This window comes from Bos taurus, chromosome X, assembly GCF_002263795.3.
Source record: "Bos taurus isolate L1 Dominette 01449 registration number 42190680 breed Hereford chromosome X, ARS-UCD2.0, whole genome shotgun sequence".
NCBI lineage: Eukaryota > Metazoa > Chordata > Mammalia > Artiodactyla > Bovidae > Bos > Bos taurus.
Genome location: NC_037357.1, coordinates 113,217,171 through 113,237,939, shown reverse-complemented (window position 1 = coordinate 113,237,939; position 20,769 = coordinate 113,217,171). Strand labels below are relative to the sequence as shown.

The 20,769-nt window shown below is 40.9% G+C and overlaps 1 pseudogene; it reads right to left on the bottom strand.

Moving 5' to 3' along the window:
* Positions 1–18,452: 18,452 nt before the first annotated feature.
* Positions 18,453–20,246, bottom strand: LOC782908 (BAG family molecular chaperone regulator 4-like; annotated as a pseudogene).
* Between the last annotated feature and the right edge of the window lie 523 nt (positions 20,247–20,769).

The window sequence follows — 20,769 nt, the reverse complement described above, 5'->3', positions numbered from 1 at the left end:
AACACCTAGTGGTCAAAGGAGTCCCATTTGTCTTTCTTCACGATTCATGAAGCTAATAATGATAATGGTATCTAACATTAGCATACACTCACTGCATGCCGGTAGTACATGTACACTAATACTGTACTTGTGTTCTTTCATTTCAGCCTTTTAGGATCAGAGATCTAGCTAGCAGTGGGTCAGGGTCAGAGTCAGGCCACTTGATCCCAAAATCTAGGTATTTGGGCACTGGTTTCACAGCTTCCAGTGCCTGTTGTTATTGAGTCAGTAAGTCACATCTGACTCTGCAACCCCATGGACTGTAGCCTGCCATGCTCCTCTGTCCATGGGATTTTCTAGGCAAGAATACTGGAATAGGTTGCTATTTCCTCCTCAGTGGATCTTCCCAACCAGGGATCAAACCTATGGCTCCTACATTGGCAGGAGGATTCTTTACCATTGTGACACCTGGGAAGCCCCTCCTGTGTCCATAGTTACTGGTAAGCTACAAAAATCATTATCATCCCAGTCATTTATTAGCTGGTCATGCCTCCTGTGTAGATACAGGATTATACTAGAGAGGACCTTTGGGGAGCTTCCCATTCATTTGAGGAAATAAAAGATAAAATGGCTGAAAACAGTATAAAAAGTGATAATTGAAAATTATTTTCCTTTCCTTTTCTTCCCTGATGCTTTAGAAATTCACACTGACTCTTTGAGACCCCATGGACTATAACCCTCCAGGCTCCTCTGTCCATGGGATTTCCCAAGCAAGAATACTGGAGTGGGTTGCCATTCCCTTCTCCAGGGGATCTGCCTGACCCAGGGATCCAACCCAGGTCTCCTGCATTGCAGTCAGATTCTTCTACCATCTGAGCCACCAGGGAAGGTATTTTAATTTTCTGATAGTTTGTCTTATTTCCTACCAGACACAGTGATTGCAGGAAGAACATCTACTCTGTGCAGTATATAATCACAAGTGCCTAATGAGTTGGTGATGGACAGGGAAGACTGGCGTGCTGCAGTCCATGGGGTCGCAAAGAGTCAGACACGAGTGAGCAACTGAACTGAACTGAATAGAATATTTGGTACACACTGGCTGACAGAGAGGTAAAGCTCACCGTGTCTGCATTCTTCCTGAACACATAGCTAGACTTATTTTTCCAGCCTCCCTTGAACACGTGTCTAAGTAATGGCCAATGGAGTGTAAGCAGACAAGATAAGTAACTCTTCCAGGACTGGCCCATGGAGACCTTCCCCTCTCTCCTCCCCAATCCATAAGTTGAATCCAGAGGACTCCAATGACCTCAAGGAAAGAAGGCCTATAAGATGGGAAGAGCTTTAGTCCCTGAATGGAACATAGCCACCTGTCCTGGTCAACCCTCATTGGCGTGCAAAATGGGAGACAAATCATATTTCATTGTGTTAAGCCAGAATTTTCTGGTTCATAGGTTGCAGAAGCTAGGTTTATTTACCTTAACTAGTATAGAGAAACAAATAAAAGAATGAAGGAGCACTCTCGTCATTAAGGGGTTCTCGGTTTGTATCTTTGTCTTTCCCATTTGAAAAGCCTTTTAGGAAATCATTGGGTAGTTGGAAAATACAAAAGATTTTTATGACAGTTGTGTAAAGTGTGCTCAGAGGAACCACTTGGGAGAGACATCATGGAAATCTGAAAATCATTTGCCTCTACATATATAAGTTAGGCCAGCTCCCAAAGGATAAAAAGAGAAAAAACAAAATTCATGCCCTCAGGGAACTTGTATTCTGGTGGGGAGAAGAGGAGAAAAGGTAGAAACTTATACCTCTGTATCATGACTCGTGCTCATGCAATCCTTTCTCTTTTCTCTTCTCTGTACTCTCTCCCGACCATCTTCCTGTGGCTTTATCATCTGTATACTGACAGCTTTCAATGTACAGCCCTCCCCCACAACCACTTCCTTCGAGATTCAGCTGCTTATCCGACATCTCAGTTGGATGTCTCACAAACATCTTGAAGTCAGTACATAAAAATTGGAACTCATAATGGACCCTCCCCAAACCTGGTTCTCAACACACACAAAAAATGGCACCACCATTCCCCCTACACACTTGTGCAGGAAAGGGAGCAAGTTTGCAAATCATTCTTGACTCCTTCCTTTTCCTTATTTTTTATCTCCTCTCAACCACAGAGTCCTGTCAATTTTACCTTCTATTTCCCTAATCCTCTACTCTTCTCCATCTTGGCCTTCATTCTTATCTAAGCCTGGGTGGTAGCAGATGCCACCAAACTAGCTGCCCCATGTATATTGCAATATATCTTTTATCTGTTACCTAAATTACATTCAGAATGACATTTAAAAAGCAGAAATATGACTATGTATCTTCTTAATTGAATACCTTTCAATGACATCTCATTTTAAATTGATGAAAATAAAATCCTTAACAATTCCAGAATCCTTGAATTTTCTGGCCCCTGTCTACCTCACCACTCCCATGTCACACTAGTCTCTCTCCATGGCTTCATCTCCCTGGCCTGTTTCTTGAATGTGTTCCATGCTATATCAGGGCTGTTCACTCCCTGGAAATGGCTCTCCCAGTTTTGTCTCAGCAGAAACATCATACCCAAAGGAAGCCTCCCCTGCTCTCCTCTATATTATCAGGTTCCTTTCCCTCTTCTCACACAGTCACTTATAATTACAATTAAATACATAATTACAATTAGCTATTTAACTGTGACCTCCCCGGTTTGACCTTACATTCTGTAAGAACAGGGAGAAAGTCTATTGAGTTCACTGCTATATTCCTCATGCCTGATACAGGGTCTGACATAAGATACTCAATAATTCAACACATGATGCAGTACAGACGTATCAGAGAGATCACTAACCACATTAGGGGCATGGGGATGCCTTCTCTGAGAACATACCTGAGCTTCGTTAGCAAGGATTGGTAAAAATTGGCCAATATAAGGTGGTGATTGAGATCTCCCTGGAAGGGACTTCCTTGTTGGTCTAGTGGTTAAGACTCTGTGCTTCTAATTCAAGGGGCATGAGTTTGATCCCTGATCAGGGAACCAAGACCCCCACATGCCGCATAGTGCAGCCAAAGTTTTTTTTTAAAAAATCTTGGAAAATATACCTGAAGCACTTGCTGTAAGTCAGGCGTTAGTGGTAAGCACTTCCTGTTCCCTACCCCATATGACATTTGAAGAAGCGGAAACACAGGGAAACTGAAGAATTCGCCAATGTGACAGTCAGGATTTGTATCCAGATGTTTTGACTGGAGAGGCCCCGAGACATTATAACTGTAGACCTTTCTCTGAAAGAACCTCAGAATTAAAAAAAAAAAAAAAAAAAACAGTAGTAGCCTATTAAAAATCTGCAGGGACTTCCCTGGTCATCCAGTGGTTAAGACTCCATGCTTCCACTGCAGGGGACAGGGATTTGATCCCTGGCCAGGGAACTAAGATCCCACATGCTGTGTGGCATGGCCAAAAAAATTTTTTTAATGTTTTAAAAATATCAGCAGAACCATGTCTCTGGTTTTGGACCCTGTTATACAAGATCCCAGGAGCAGATTTATAATCAGTGGAACTACAGAGAGACTGAGAGGGTTGTCGGTATTTGTCTTTGCATTTGATGGTGATCTGGGCTGATTGACGGGGCTGGGACCGGATAGATCCAGTTGTCTGAAATGAACCGCTGTGTGACTGGCCATCTGGGAAGAGGGACTCTACTCATGAGGCAAGCAGCTGGGTGAGTGAGCAACTGCTCTCTACTCCTGGATTGAGTGCAATTATAGATGACAGCTTGTAAGTTCTTGTCAAGGAAATGATCTCAAGCAAAATCACACTGGAAAACATTTACCAATTGGGAAGTCTGTCTGAAAGGGACAGTGTTCTGTACTAGAAAAGGAGACAGTGTGAGGCAGAGTAAGCATCCTTGGGGGTAAGAAAGCAATATAAGGAGCTACAATGATTGCAGCTCTGCTTCGCGTTTAGTTTTCCCTGTAGTTTATTTTCTTGGCAAATTTTTTGGAATATTACACTACCTGGAGACAGGGGGACATGGTGTGTCCAGTATTCACCTGGATATCGCATAAGCAGTAGCTGCACTCTCTCTGATTTCCTGTGCCCTGTTTACCAAGTTCAGGAGCCAAGAACTCACTCCCTTTGTACTTCCTGTAGATTTCTCCAACAGGTCTAATCCTGCCATTCTTTCCTGATATACTGGACAGTGATTCTTTCAGTCAATTCTCTTCCATCTACCTCCACAAGTTAAATAATGCCTGTCAGCCAGTATGGATTTTGGAGATGTCAGGGGAGGAGTTCTGACTTTAACTGACCATGAGATTGTATCAGCCCTCTTTGAAACACTAGCCTGGCAATGTGTGGGTAATGACCCAGTTACAGTATTACTGGATATGGTTTTAACACTAAGTATTTGAAAGACATTTGGCAAAGACCAACTGTTTGTGTAGATAGAGCTCAACTGGAAATAAAGCAGCAGTCACTTCTCCCACGGCCTGTTCACTCCTGGATCATTAAACATTTTGATACTTTAAAGGATGTCTTTTGTTGTGGCTGATATGGTTCTATTCCTATAGGCAGCATCCCAAAAAAAAGTAGAAAAGAAAAAAAGCACTTTTCTCTATAACTTAAGAGTCTGATGCTGGAATATATGGCAAAGGGGAAGATTTCATGAAACAAGTTGGTATGTTGCAGTGAGATGGTTCTCAAACTGATTCCACTCCAGGAGTGACCTACAGACCTCATCACGTTAGGGTTATTTGGTACTTGAAAACTGGAGTTTAAAAGCATCTCTTATTTCTCCTTGCTAGCCAGACATTGTCTGAGAATTCTAGTAGGTTTGTGTGTCTATTTAATGGCAATGATGTTATAAAGTAGATTGTAGTTTTCAAAAAGTCCCTTCCAACTAACGATGGTAATTCGACTCCAAGTAATTGTGTCAAAGAAGTGGTTCTAACTCAGTTCTTTTACAGAAGTTGGAGCAAAGAGAGTTTGTAAGTTTTGAGCTTCCCTGGAAAACTCTGGAACAGAATTCATGCTCTGATGTATAGAACGCAGGTGGTTACCTTGATGTTCCTAGACTGGTTTTCTCCAGACTTAATGATTTGCCTACGTCTCCATGCTACCTTTTCTGTAGACCAGAGCCAAGTTCACTATTCTTGCACATGTGAATCTGATACCAGTTACGTGACAGGGAGAGGGAAGATATAGAGGAGATGGAACATGGGTCAGGCAGTAGCTGCTTTACTCCAGGGCTGATATGTGTGGCCATACACACACCATTCATACATTCAGCGCTGCCCAAGGGCACCAAGCCCAGAAATCAAGCCTGTACTTCTCTTGCCACATCATGCACATGTTCTTTACATCAGACCACCAATTCTGCTGTCTAATAGGGTTACAGTACCCTTACAACCCTGGGTTATACAGGATGCAAGGGGACGCCTTAGATCAGATTCTTTAGAGGCAGAGCCTGAAACAGAGCTTCTTGTTTAAGTGTAGAATGACTGAGCATTGTTGGTTGTCCAGGACTGAGGGATTGCCCAGAAGGTGGAGCTTTCAGTCCCCAGACTGGGAGAGTCTTGAGCAAATCACAGTGATTTGACCACACTCTCAAGTGACATATTGCAGGATTTTTCAGGACAAAGAAAGTAAGGGAAACAGGATGGGGTAAGGGAAGTAAGCTAAGCAAGGAAGTAAGCTCAGCTGGAGAATTGTTTTAGCCCAGTCCATGGGGAACTGTGAGGCATGGATTGGTTCATCCCATCTTGAGGTAAGGGCCTCGGTTTCTGTAACCTTGTATCAATCAGTCATTGACCACTGGGGCATGGAGGATGCAGAACTTCCTGGATGTGACAGAGCTCTTTAGGCAAACAGCAGTGCAGGCAGTTCTCCTGAAAAGGGGGCAGTGGTGTGGGCTCACCCTCAGAGAAGCTGGGTGCAGTTACCCAGTGAAAGAAATATGAGAGGAGCCCAGGTGTTCACACCCACACTCTGTGCATAACAGTGACTCCAGGGAGAGTGGTAGAGGATAACACAAGATTTGTATCACTTAGTACCAAAGAGAAGGCATGCTTCGGAAGAGCAGGTAGTTCTTGGTGACCAGATCAGGAGTAAGAACAGAGGGGGGGTTTGCTCTTAGGGCAGCAAACCCACCATATTCTTTTGTGGAGAAAGAATGGTGATGTCATCTCCACAAGCACCATAACTCTCCACTCCACCCTTGGTGTGTCTCTGTCCTCACTGTGTAAGAGTGAGAGCAAAAAGAGTTTATTATGTTCTTTCAGTGTCTTGGAAAATCCTGGAAGCAGCATTTTTGCCAGTGTCCCAGGTTGGGTGGCCAACTTGCTCTAGTTTGCTTGGGAGTCTCCTGGTTTTAGCAACAACAACAAAAGGCCCCACATCCTGGAAGACCCCAGTCCTATGCAAACCAGTACCACTGGGAAACTCTAGGAACCACTAAATGGTTTCCCAGGGGTGAGGATTTTCATGCCCCAGATGGTCTCCAAAGTAAAAGAGCCAATGGATTGCATTCAAATCTGGAATCCTTTTAGGCATTATAGTACTAATACATGTCGAATGCCAATAAAACTTTACTATAGCTGCTGGAGGGTAGAGTAAAAATGAAAAACTACAGATAAATAAGAAACACAAGGCAATGAATTCCAAACTGGGCATTTGGATTGTTGGACTAGATAAGGAAGAGATCATTGGAAGACTGAGTGGTGGTTGATGTGATTGGAGACGCACTTGAGGAAGATTGATCCGGAGGGAGGTGTGTAAAATCTAGAACAGAGAAGTCCCAAAGTAAATCAGTGTAAATTATTTTCTCTTTGGGGAACTTTCATCTAGTGGGCTGGCAGCAGTATCAGTCACACCCTGTTTTTCTTGGCCTCACTCTGATTTGATCTTTGAAAATTCACCTATACTCTAGAAGCTGGATGTACTTGCATAATATACCACTAGAAGGAAATATGAGGAATTGGGCCCCCCAAAAAAATTCCTTTTGGGAGAACTGCTTGGCTAGAGAACAAAGTGCTGGGGAGATAGTTAATCATATGGCCTTTGGAACTTTTGAATTTTGAACAATGTGAATGTATCATCAATGCAAAAATTAATAATATCATTTAAATTTAATAAGCAAGAGAAAAAAAAAAAAGAAGCTAGGAAGGAGGAAAGAACCCAGATGAAACAGGCTGAACTGCATTTTTGAATTCTGCATCTAATTTTCCAGGCCAAATTGACTAATTCTGAGTCTCATTTAATTCCATCTGTATATAGCAATCAGTGAATAATTGATGTTTAATTTTATTTTGTCAGTGATGTAAATATGAAATTACTTGAAGTTATCTTCTATGTTTCCATGTAAAACAGCAACAACAAAAATAAATTTAAAACACATATGTACATGGGGAAGTTAAAGTTCAGTTTAAGCAGCATGATATGGTGGAAAGTGCATGGGTTTTGGAATGAGTCAACTGAGTTAAGATCCTAGTTGTATCACATAATAGCTGTTGGCTTGAGGGGCAGGTTAGTTATCCTAATTGAGCCCATTTTCTTGTCTGTAAGTGATAATGCAAATAAGTTCAATAAGTGATAATTCAAAAAGTTTATTTGGGTTTTTCAGCAAGGTGTTACAGAAAACTCCAAATGATCTTTTGGCCAACCCAATAATTGCTACCTCAAAGGGCCACTGTAGAAATTAAATGAGAATCTATACATCAAAACTCACAAAAAGAGGAATGTTCTCCGGCTGCCGAAACATCTAGAACCATGCTCTGCACACAGATGGTGATACATAAATATGAGCTCAGTAATTAAAGAAATGATTGTTAGATGATAAGTGATTTGGCATCAATATCATAGTCTATTATTTTAAAGATGAATCCAGGCTTTAGGATATCTGGGTTCCAGCTTCGCTACTCTTTGACCTTAAAAGAGTTCCTTATTCTCTTTAATATTGAGTTCTTCCTCCCTGGGACGCTTTTTTCCTCAAGCTGCATGGCTCACTTATCCTTCAAATCTTTATTGAAGACTTTTCAGTGAGGACTTTTTAGAACACGTGCTTAAATCTGCAACTCTTTTCTTCTCTGGTTCTCTAGGTTACTTATCACCACCTGCCATGCTGTTTATCTTACTTTTTTGTGTAGTATATATTTTCTCCCCTCTTTAATAAACACCATAAGAGCCGGGGTTTTGTTTATTGTGTTCCCTTCTCTATTGAGGATCTAGAGCAGTGCCCCGTACATGGGAGGCATTAAAAGTTTTGTCGAGTGAATGAATGTATATGTTAGTGTGTAACTTGAGAGGCTGGAGTAAGAGAATTTTAATTGTCCTTATCAGTTCTACCATTCCATAGCAAATGCTTCCAATTTCTATTTTGTTCCAATGTTAACCTATGTTTAAAAAGATTTTAGGTCTGTGTTACTAGAAGAGCTAACTTCACCAATAATGACATTCTACATGATTTTAAAAATGAGACCAGTAAATACAAATATGTCCTTTAATAGTGTCATGTTTAATTAGCTTCTGCTGCTAAGTCGCATCAGTCGTGTCTGACTCTGTGCGACCCCATAGACAGTAGCCCACTAGGCTCCTCTGTCCCTGGGATTCTCCAGGCAAGAACACTGGAATGGGTTGCCATTTCGAGTTTATTCTTTGAAAATTGGGAAAACTCTGAAGACTCTGAGGGGAAAAGAAAAACAACCTAAATAACCCAATGTGATTATTAAATTATGAGAGGAAGATGGGAAATTTTTATGTACTCCTCAGAAATGTGATAAAGATAACAATTCAGTGTTTTTTTAAGAAATTATTTACTTTGGCTTCTTTTATTTTGTTGTCATTGTTCAATGGCTGAGCCCTGTCTGACACTTTGTTACTCCATGAACTGTAGCACTCCAGGCTTCCCTGTCCTTCACTATCTCCTGGAGTTTGCTCAAACTCATGCCCATTAAGTTGGTGACACCATCTTTTATTTAAATTTCATTTACTACATAATGGATAGAAGCTTAAATTATGACAGTAAAATGCCAGGTGTACTTATGGGTTTTTTAGGACAAAATTTAAACACTCTCATTTTAATTATTTGATCCTAAAGTTTAGTTTGTTTCTGTGGAGTCCTTGCTTCAGGAATTACAGTCAATTTTAGCATTGGTGGTATAGTCATACAGTTCAGTTCAATTTAGTCGCTCAGTCATGTCGGACTCTTTGTGACCCCATGAATCACAGCACGCCAGGCCTCCGTGTCCATCACCAACTCCCATGTCATCTCATGTCCATTGAGTCAGTGATGCCATCTAACTATATCATCCTCTGTCTTCCCCTTCTCCTTCCGCCTTCAATCTTTCCCAACATCAGGATCTTTTCAAATGAGTCAGCACTTCGCATCAGGTGGCCAAAATATTGGAGTTTCAGCTTCAGCATCAGTCCGTCCAATGAACACCCAGTACTGATCTCCTTTAGGATGGACCAGTTGGATCTCCCTGCAGACCAAGGGACTCTCAAGAGTCTTCTCCAACACCACAGTTCAAAAGCATCAATTCTTCAGCACTCGGCTTTCTTCACAGTCCAACTCTCACATCCATACATGACCACTGGAAAAACCATAGCCTTGACTAGACGGACCTTTGTTGGCAAAGTAATGTCTCTGCTTTTCAATATGCTATCTAGGTTGGTCATAACTTTCCTTACAAGGAGTAAGCATCTTTTAATTTCATGGCTGCAGTCACCATCTGCAGTGATTTTGGAGCCCAAAAAATAAAGTCTGACACTGTTTCCACTGTTTCCTCATCTATTTCCCATGAAGTGATGGGACCAGATGCCATGATCTTAGTTTTCTGAATGTTGAGCTTTAAACCAACTTTTTCACTCTCCTCTTTCACTTTCATCAAGAGGCTTTTTAGTTCCTCTTCACTTTCTGCCATAAGGCTGGTGTCATCTGCATATCTGAGGTTATTGATATTTCTCCTGCCAATCTTGATTCCAGCTTGTGCTTCTTCCAGCCCAGCATTTCTCATGATGTACTCTGCATATAAGTTAAATAAGCAGGGTGACAATATATAGCCTTGACATACTCCTTTTCCTATTTGGACCCAGTCTGTTGTTCCATGTCCAGTTCTAACTGTTGCTTCCTGACCTGCATATAGGTTTCCTCTGCCTTTTATAAAACCAGCTTGAACATCTGGAAGTTCACGGTTCACATATTGCTGAAGCCTGGCTTGGAGAATTTTGAGCATTACTTTACTAGTGTGTGAGGTGAGTGCAATTGTGCGGTAGTTTGAGCATTCTTTGGCATTGCCTTTCTTTGGGATTGGAATGAAAACTGAGCTTTTCCAGTCCTGTGGCCCCTGCTGAGTTTTCCAAATTTGCTGGCATATTGAGTGCAGCACTTTCATAGCATCATCTTTCAGGATTTGAAATAGCTCCACTGGAATTCCATCGCCTCCACTAGCTTTGTTCGTAGTGATGCTTTCTAAGGCCCACTTGACTTCACATTCCAGGATGTCTGGCTCTAGGTGTGTGATCACACCATCATGATTATCTTGGTCAGTAGTGACTTAAATTTAGGTTTTCTCAGAAATACACTGGAAAGCAGCATCTCTTTTCCCAACTTCCACAGATGTTTATTGACCTTTGTCCACTAAGTCAGTGAAAAGTCAGTTATTGGGCTAGGAGACTAGAAGGCTGGTACTCTGGTTCAGTGGAGTTTTGTCCTATGGTGCCTCTGACTTCTGATTCTTTAACTGTAATAAATATAGAATGAATAATGACTTTCATTAGATTGTTATCACATTGCTGTCAGTGAAAGAGGCCATTGCTTGTTCTTTCTTGACTTTCTCTCTAGAGACCTTATAGGCCTCTGACAGGCTACTTTTAACTCAAAAGAAGTAAAACATGGCTGACTATAATTTGGGATTCTGCAACCAATTGACCATGGAAGAGACATAGGCTATAAGTCGTCATTTCAGTTCTGTAGTATTTGCCTACTGTGGCAGAAACAATCCTATGTGTTCATCAAGCTACTTCATTATTTCCTGGGCACACAGAAAGACTATATTTTCTTATCATGTTTATATGTAGATGAAGACATATGACCAGTTCTGTACAATGGGTTGTAAGCAAGGTTATATATCCTCATTGGAGACAAGGCCCCTTAAATCTTCAGTGAGATCCTCTAAACTCTCTTCTCTTGTCTCCTACATGGATAGAGAGCATTCAGTGGAGGATTCCAAAGATGGTCTATGAAAGAAGATGCCTTGGTCCCAGAGTAACCGCATAGTTAGAAATAGCTATTCTGAAGCTTGTATTGATAAGAACTGAACATACTGTCTTTAAGGTTTAATGTTGATTCTTATAGCACTTGGAGGGCTTCCCTTATAGCTCAGTTGGGAAAGAATCTGCCTGCAATGCAGGAGACCCGGGTTTGATTCCTGAGTTGGGAAGATCCCCTGGAGAAGGAAATGGCAACCCACTCCAGTATTCTTGCCTGGAGAATCTCACGGGCAGAGGAGCCTGGTGGGCTACAGTCCATGGGGTCGCAAGAGTCAGGCACGACTTAGTGACTAAACCACCATAGCACTTGGACTTATTCTAAATAATATACTCCCCTTCATTCTGTAATTAACCAGCCAGTAATTATTCTGCATGGTTTGGTTTCCTTCTAAATTAAGGACCTAAACCATAATTCATGTTAACAACTGATTTGACCATATAGTCAGATTTTGAAATGGTTAGATTTGGGACATGTGTTAACATGGACTGAAACTTAGCTCCGGGATTCATGTCCCTATACTGCTAATACATTTATAGGTGAGCAGAGAAAGAAAAGATTAAAGAACCACTACGTATTTTTAAAGATAATGTCTTACCTTTCATCCAGAGGCACATAGGAAAGTATTTAAAATATAGATTCACTAGGGCAGATTACCAATTTACATATAAGTTTAAAAATTAGTGTTGCCCTGATAATGTGAGCTCTTCTAAACTGTGTATTACCTTTGGTTCAAGGTCAAATGGATGTAGCTAAGCCTCAAAGAAGAAATTTCAATAAAATTATGGGAAACTGAAAATAGTGTTTTATACTAGTACCCTGGAGAAACTTAAATTATGGCTTTTAACTTCTTCTGGAAAGGGGGGGAATATTTCTTAATTGTTAGAATAAAGTGTGTTTTATTCCTAAAAAAATTGATGCATGAGTTTATATACTTAAATGGGCTTACTGTTTATTTTCTTGTTATAAAATGAGAATGTTTATTCTTAGGAGTGTGTTGTTGAGTCTCTAAATATTGGGGGTTTTCTATGTTTCTATTATTGATTGTTAGTTTAATTCCACTGTGATCTGAAAGTATACTTTGTATGATTTCTATTTTTAAAATTTGTCAAGTTGTGTTTTATGACCCAGAATGTGGTCTGCCTTGATGAATGTTCCATGTGAGCTTGAGAAGGATGTGTATTCTGCTGTCTTTGGGTCAGGTATTCTGTAAATGTCAATTAAATCCAGTTGATTGACAGTGCTATTCAGTTCAATTATATTCTTACAGATTTTCTAGCTGATTCATCTGTCAGTTACTGATGGAGGAGTATTGAAATCTCCAACTATAATTATTGGTTTGTGGATTTCTCTTAATCACTCAGTCATTTTTTGCCTCATGCATTTTGATGCTCTGTTGTTAGGTACATACATATTAATGATTGTTATGTCTTTTTGGAGAATTGACCCCTTTACAGTTAAGTAATGCCCCTCTTTTGGGGCTTCCCAGGTGCTGCAGTGGTAAAGAATCTACTTGCCAATACAGGAGATACAAGAGATGCAGGTTAAATCCCTGGGTTAGCCTTGGAAAAGGAAATGTAAATCCACTCCAGTATTTTTGCCTGGGAAATTCCATGGACAGAGCCGCCTGACAGGCTACAGTCCAGCAGTTTGCAAAGAGTTGGACGTGACTAAGCGCCCGTGCACACACACACACACACACAATGCCCCTCATTATCTTTGATAAATTTCCTTGCTCTAAGGTCTGCTTTGTTTGACACTAATGTAGTTACAGTGGAAACAGTGACAGATTTTATTTTCTTGGGCTCCAGAATCACTGCAGATGATGACTGCAGCCATGAAATTAAGATACTTGCTCCTTGGAAGAAAAGCTATGACCAACTGAGACAGCATATTAAAAAGCAGAGATACTACTTTGCCTTCAAAGGTCCATCCAGTCAAAGCTATGTTTTTTCCAGTAGTCATGTATAGATGTGAGAGTTGGACCATAAAGAAAGCTAAATGCCAAAGAACTGATGCTTTTAAACTGTGGTGTTGGAAAAAACTCTTGAGAGTGCCTTGGACTGCAAGGAGATCCAACTAGTCAATCCTAAAGGAAATCAGTCCTGAATATTCGTTGGAAGGACTGATGCTGAAACTGAAACTCCAATACTTTGGCCACCTGATGTGAAGAACTGACTCATTTGAAAAGACCCTGATGCTGGGAAAGATTGAAGGCAGGAGAAGGGGATGACAGAGGATGAGATGGTTGGATGGTATCACTGACTCTATGGGCATGAGTTTGAGCAAGATTGGGAGTTGGTGATGGACAGGGAGGCCTGGCGTGCTGCAGTCCATGGGGTCGCAAAGAGTTGGACACTGCTGAGTGACTGAACTGAGCTGAATGTAGCTAGTCCAGCTTTCTTTTGATTAGTGTTCCAATTGTGTATCTTCTCTTCCCTTCACTGTTAATCTATGTCTTTATATTTAAAGTGGGTTTCATATAGACAAAATCTAGTTGGGCCTTATTTTTTCTTGCTCCATTCTAACATTCTCTTTCAGTTGATGTATTTAGTTCAGTAGCATTTAAAGTGATTATTGATATAGATTAATAATGATCATATTTTAACTATTTTAATTGTCTGTTTCTTTGCATGGGTATGTGTTCCACTTTTATTTCCTGCACTCTTGGGTTTTAATTGAGCATTTATATCATTCCATTAATCTCTTCCCATGGTGTGTCAATTGTACTTCCTTAAAAAAATTTATTTTTAGTGGTTGCTGTAGAGTTTGCTGTATACATTTATAACTAATAGAGTACACTTTCAAATAACACTGTATTACTTCACGGGTAGTGCAGATATCTTATAACACAGTATGCTCAGTTTCTCCACCCTGTCCCTTTCTATACTGCTGTTGTTCATTTCACGTATCCATAAGCTATAGTCACCAAATACATTGTTATTATTAGTATTTTGAACAAACTATTGTATGTTAGATTAATTAATATTAAGAGAACTAAAAGATTTTATTTTGCCTTCATATATTCCTTTCTTTTGGGGGTTCCCTGGTGGCTCAGTAATAAAGAATCCACCTGCCAGTGCAGGAAACATGAATTCAGTCCCTGGGTTGGGAAGATCCCCTGGAGGAGGAAATGACAACTCGCTCCAGTATTCTTCCTGGGATAATCCCATGGACAGAGGAGTCTGGCAGGCGCCAGTCCACGTGGTCACAGAGAGTCAGACACAATTTAGCGACTAAATAACAACAAATTCCTTTCTTTGTTCCTGCCCTCTATAATTTTCTTTTCTGTGAATAATTTCTTGTAACATTTCTTGCAAAGTAGGTCTAGTGGTGACAAATTCCCTCAATTTTTACTTGATTGAGAAAATCATAATTTTGCAAAGTACAGATTTTTAGTTTGGCTGATTGGTTTTTTCTTTCAAAACTAAATATTTCATCTCACTCTCTCACTTGCATGGCTTTAAAGGAAAGTTTGATAAAATTCTTATTCTTGATTCTCTTTGTATAAGTTGGACCTCCTCCCATCTGGCTTCCTTCAAACTTTTCTTTGTCTTTGCTTTTTTGTAATTTGGATATAATATGCTATTATAAATGGAATTATGTCATTCCTCCCACCCCTCAGTAAAGATATATTGAAGTCCTGATTCCCAACACCTCAGAATGTGATCTTATTTGGAAATAAGATCATTGCAGATATAATTAGTTATTACATCAGTTAAGTTTTGATGAGATCATATTGGAGCAGGGTGAGGCCCTAATCCAATATAACTGGTGTTCTTATAAAAAGTTAATTATGTGAAGACACAGAGATGCACAGGTACCATGCCATGTGGTAATAAAGGTGAATGTTAGAGTTATCCAGTTGTAGGCCACAGAATGCCAAAGATTGCCAAGAAACCACCAGAAATGAGGAAGAGGTAAGGAAAGTTTTTTTCTATAGGTTTCAGAGAGAGCATAGCCCTGCTGACACCTTCAGTCTTTTAGCCCCTAGAACTGTGAGACAATAAATTTGTTGTTTTAAGCCACTCAGTTTATGGTGGTTTTGTTATGGCTGTACTGTGCTGTGCTTAGTTGCTCAGTCGTGTCCAACCCTCTGTGACCCCATGGATTGTAGCCCGCCAGGCTCCTCTGTCCATGGGGTTTCTCCAGGCAAGAATACTAGAGTGGGTTGCCATGCCCTCCTCCAGGGGATCTTCCCAACCCAGGGATTGAACCCAGGTCTCCTGTATTGCAGGCACATTCTTTACCATCTGAGCCACCAGGGAGCCCTTTGCTATGGCAGCCCTTGGAAACTTAACACGTATGTGTAGATGTAGATTTTTTTATATTTTTCCTCCTTCATGGTCATGGAGCTTCATGCATCTATGGCTTAGTGCCTGTCATTAATTTTGGAAAATTTTCAGGCATTATTACTTCCTGGAGAATCCCATGGACAGAGGAGCCTGACAGGCTACAATCCATTGGGTCGCAAAGAGTTGAATACAACTGAGTGAGGGAGTACACATACACAGAGTTTCTAGCAATTATATAGTTATTCTTTCAATAGGAACCCTTTATTTTTTTAAATTTATTTATTTTAATTGGAGGCTAATTACTTTATGATATTGTATTGGTTTTGCCATACATCAACATGAATCTGCCACGGTTATACACGTGCTCCCCGTCCTGAACCCCCCTCCCACCTCCCTCCCCATACCATCCCTCTGGGTCGTCCCAGTGCACCAGCCCCAAGCATCCTGTATCCTGCATCGAACCTGGACTGGCAGTTCGTTTCTTATATGATATTATACATGTTTCAATGCCATTCTCCCAAATCATCCCCCCTCTCCCTCTCCCACAGAGTCCAAAAGACTGTTCTATACATCTGTGTCTCTTTTGCTGTCTCGCATACAGGGTTATCATTAACATCTTTCTAAATTCCATATATATGCGTTAGTATACCATATTGGTGTTTTTCTTTCTGGCTTACTTCACTCAATATAATAGGCTCCAGTTTCATCCACTTCATTAGAACTGATTCAAATGTATTCTTTTTAATGGCTGAGTAATACTCCATTGTGTTTATGTACCACAGCTTTCTTATCCATTCATCTGCTGATGGACATCTAGGTGGCTTCCATGTCCTGGCTATTATAAACAGTGCTGCAATGAACATTGGGGTACACGTGTCTCTTTCAATTCTGGTTTCCTTGGTGTGTAAGCCCAGCAGTGGGATTGCTGGGTCATAAGGCAGTTCTATTTCCAGTTTTTTAAGGAATCTCCACACTGTTCTCCATAGTGCCTGTACTAGTTTGCATTCCCACCAACAGTGTAAGAGGGTTCCCTTTCTCCACACCCTCTCCAGCATTTATTGCTTATAGACTTTTGGATCACAGCCATTCTGACTGGCGTGACATGGTACCTCATTGTGGTTTTGATTTGCATTTCTCTAAGACCAGAAACTATAAAACTCCTAGAGGAGAACATAGGCAAAACACTCTCTGACATAAATCACAGCAGGATCCTCTATGACCCACCTCCCAAAATACTGGAAATAAAAGCAAAAATAAACAAATGGGACCTAATTAAAATTAAAAGCTTTTGCACAACAAAGGAAACTATAAAAGCAAGGTGAAAAGACAGCCTTCAAAATGGGAGAAAATAATAGCAAATGAAGCAACTGACAAACAACTAATCTCAAAAATATAAAAGCAACTCCTGCAGCTCAGTTCCAGAAAAATAAATGACCCAATCAAAAAATGGGCCAAAGAACTAAATAGACATTTCTCCAAAGAAGACATACAGATGGCTAACAAACACATGAAAATATGCTCAACATCACTCATTATCAGGGAACTCTTTAAACTTACGATACTCTTGTAGCAGCTTCTGTTCCTGGTAAACTGTTATTCTGTGTATCACGTGTGTTTCTAGTTTCTGGGGGCAGCAGTTTACCATTCCCTGATGGATCTAAGAAGAGTTGTAGTGTTTTAGTTTGTTTATGAGCATTTTTCCTGTTATAAAGATGGAAGTGATGACTTCCAAGCTCTTTATACGTTGGACTAGAAACCAGAAGTCAGAAGTGTTTATTTTTGAAAATTAAAGAAACAATGAGAAGAATAAAATCACCCATACTCTCATCACTGTGAGATTAAAAAGTTAGAATAATGTTAAATATCTTTCCAATTATTTTTATACCTATATAATTGTTTTATAAACATTCAGATAAAACACAGAATACTATAATTACCTGTATACCCATGTTAATTATTTGTCCCGTTGTTTTCTGGTTGATGGCTCTTTTTTTTTTTTTTTTTAACTTTTACTTTTATTTTGGAGTATAGCTGATTAACAGTGTTGTGTTAGTTTCAGGTGTACAGCAAAATGATTCAGTTATACATATACACATGTGTCTATTCTTTTTCAAACTCTTTCCTCATTTAGGTTGTTACATAATAATGAGCAGAGTGAGCTGAGTTCCCTGTGTTGTACAGTAGGTACTTGCTAGTTATCCATTTTAAATATAGCAGTGCAGACATGAACTTATTGAGGGCATCAATAAGTAGATCTAGACATAGATCAGAGCTTTCATGCTAATTCATACAACCCAAAGCCACTCTGTCTCAGGCAGAGTGAATTCACCCCATACCCCACCTACGCCAAGAGAAGCTAAGAGATGAAATGAAAAAGCCAGGGCCAATAAGAGCTCTTGTCGCTTGGGGCCAAACTGGTTGATGGCTCTTTTGACCCTTCTCAGTTCTTTACCCTCACTCCATAAAGATAATCACCATCCTGATTTTTATTTGTATTTTTGCTGATACTCTTTTTGTTACTTCTTTATAAGATAGGTATATTATTAAACATCACCTGAGCAGAATTATATAGTACTTAATCTTCAACAAGTTGCTATTCTCAATCTACGTTTTTCTTTAACGATTTATTCATATGGAAACGTATACATCTGATTCATTTAACTATTTCTGATCTTTGAACTATGTGACCTTACCTAACTTGCTGATCCCTTTCTCTATTAATGCACATCTAGATTGCTTCCAGTTTTGGGGCAATGCTGCCATGACCATTTATTTTTTAGAGAATCATACTATATTTGTGAACTGCAAATAACAAAACAAAACAGAGGTCCAAGGATGCTAAAGTCCAAGCTGTAATTTGCACACAAAGTGTATGGTGAAAGCAGTTACAATGTATAAAAATGTGACAAGTAATCCAGATGTTTACAAAAAACAGACCCTGTCCAAAGAACATCCAGTCTTATCCTGTAGGTTTCTGAGAAGCCTGTTCAATAAGATGAATTCGCCTCCTGCTGATAAGCAGCAGCTTGCCAACACCCACGTATTTCTTACTGGGCAAGTCTACTTGGCAATATCCATAACTCGAGAGCTCCCTATTATATTCACTGGTCTGAAAACAACTCATAACCCAACTGTTTTTCCAAGTCCTGTACCAGTTTTTCAAGCTTTCTATCAAAGGATAGTTGGAATGTATTGCTTCTTGTCATCAACAGGCATTTCAAAAAGAGGGTAATTAACCAAAATCAAGAGTTCTTTGGTCAAGTTAGTAATAGGCTTCCCCTTTGTTCTAAATCCCTTCATCATACTTTTTTTCCCCAGTTTTTCCAGTGTGGCCTGGATTTTACAAACCGCCTCTTTACCCTCTTTCCTGGCCTGCCGGATGGAGTCCTGGCCCCCAGTTTCAACTGAATCCAGTTCCAGAAGTTCCTTGGTTAGCATCTCTTCCAGAAGCCAGTATGCTTTGTCTGTCTTTTTTCCTATGAACTCTTATACTTCTTGCTCAAGATACTGGACCTTCTCTAGCACATGTATGGTTTTTTTAATGCTTGAGGGAGTCCCTTCATCTGAAGATAAACACTCTTCAGCAAGATGAATACCCTGGTCTTGAGTGCTGGGATGTTTGTGAGTGGCATTACCATACAGATGAGGCTCAACACTATACTGGACCTGGGAATCCAAAAGCTCCGAACTGTCATCGTCCACTGATTCCCAGGACTCGTACTGATGGACACCGCAAGGAAAGTTGTGCTGGCTCATTCCTTGATCTGCTTGGCTGTAGGCATAGGAGGAGTCCTTAGGCTGTGGGGTTGGCGGTGAAGGAGGTGGCTGAGGAGAGCCACTGCTAGGCCATGATGAAGTGCTTTCGTTCATGTAGAGACTCCCCGGTGGTGCCGAGGGCGCAGCTGAAGGCCAGGGGTACCAGGTTCCCATTCCATAAGCACCTGGAGGTGCCCATGAGTCCTCCTGGGGTCATATGGTTGGTCCTGGTTGTGGAACACTATGATCACCATCCCCGTAAGGGTAATAGGGTACTCTCATTCCAGAATTCTGTGAAGCAGGATATCCTGGAACCTGCCCCCTAAGAGGGGGTGCTTCAGTCTGGCAGTCCTGCTGGGGGTACATCCAACTGGAGACTGGGGTTGGGCTGTTGCTAGATGAATGCTAAGTGCTTGGAACCTCTGTGGAGTAATTGGTCTGAGCATACCCAGGTGTGTAATAGGCCCCAGGGTATGAGGCAGTATTTGTCTCCGGGCCAGTGGGGTATGGTAGGTCATATTCCTCATTTGTATAAGAATTCAAACTCTGGCTTTGCATTTCCGGTCTTCTAGGGTATGTACTTGGGTAAGGAGCCCGAGGTCGGACAGTAGAATTCCAATAGTTAGAATTGTAACTAGGATATGGTGGCTGCTCCTGGTGGCCTCTGCCAGCACGACCTGGCTCTGACCAGGCACTTCCAGACACCTAGTAGCCATTGCCTCCTCCTCATTCCCCCGGCCAGGTGGTCTCCGCCGGGCCACCCCCACGGCCCCGCCAGGAAATGGGAGGCTGGGGAGGCTCAGGGCCGGTGGTAGATGGGCGGAGGCGGGTGCACTGGCACATCTCCACCCCCAGGCCCGTAGTAGTGGCCATAAGACAGGCTGTCACTAGGGTTGTAGCCAGAGCGCCTCAAGGCCGACATGGGCTCTACTGCCCCCAGGCGTTTCCTGCCCTGCCCCCCACGTCCCCCATGGTCGGCCTGCCATGACCGTTCTTACATGGCTTTATATGTGCACATGTGAGTTTCACATGAGAAGCTGTATGTATTCGATGAAAGAGCGCAGGCTTCAAAGGCTATGCTGCTTCTGTTTAAATTTCCACGTTAACACTTACCAGTAGTGTAACCATAGGCAACTTAGATGTTGAATCCATATTATTCAGGGCCCAGAATATCAAGGTGAGGATGTAATAGTTAACTGAATAGGTATTGAGGAGCCACTGGAGAGTTTGAGGAGGATGTGATGAGATCAGATTGACATTAGAATTTATTTGGAAATAGTGTAAACCATAAATTGACCTAGGAAGTTGAGAGATTGGAAAGTCAGCCCATTCTATTAATACCAGCATTTCTGAATATGTTACCCAAGTTTTCAAACCATGAATTATTTCAAATCAGAAGGAATTTTGAAGGAAACATTCTAAGTAAAATAAGAGTCTTTGTTTACCATTTATTTTCA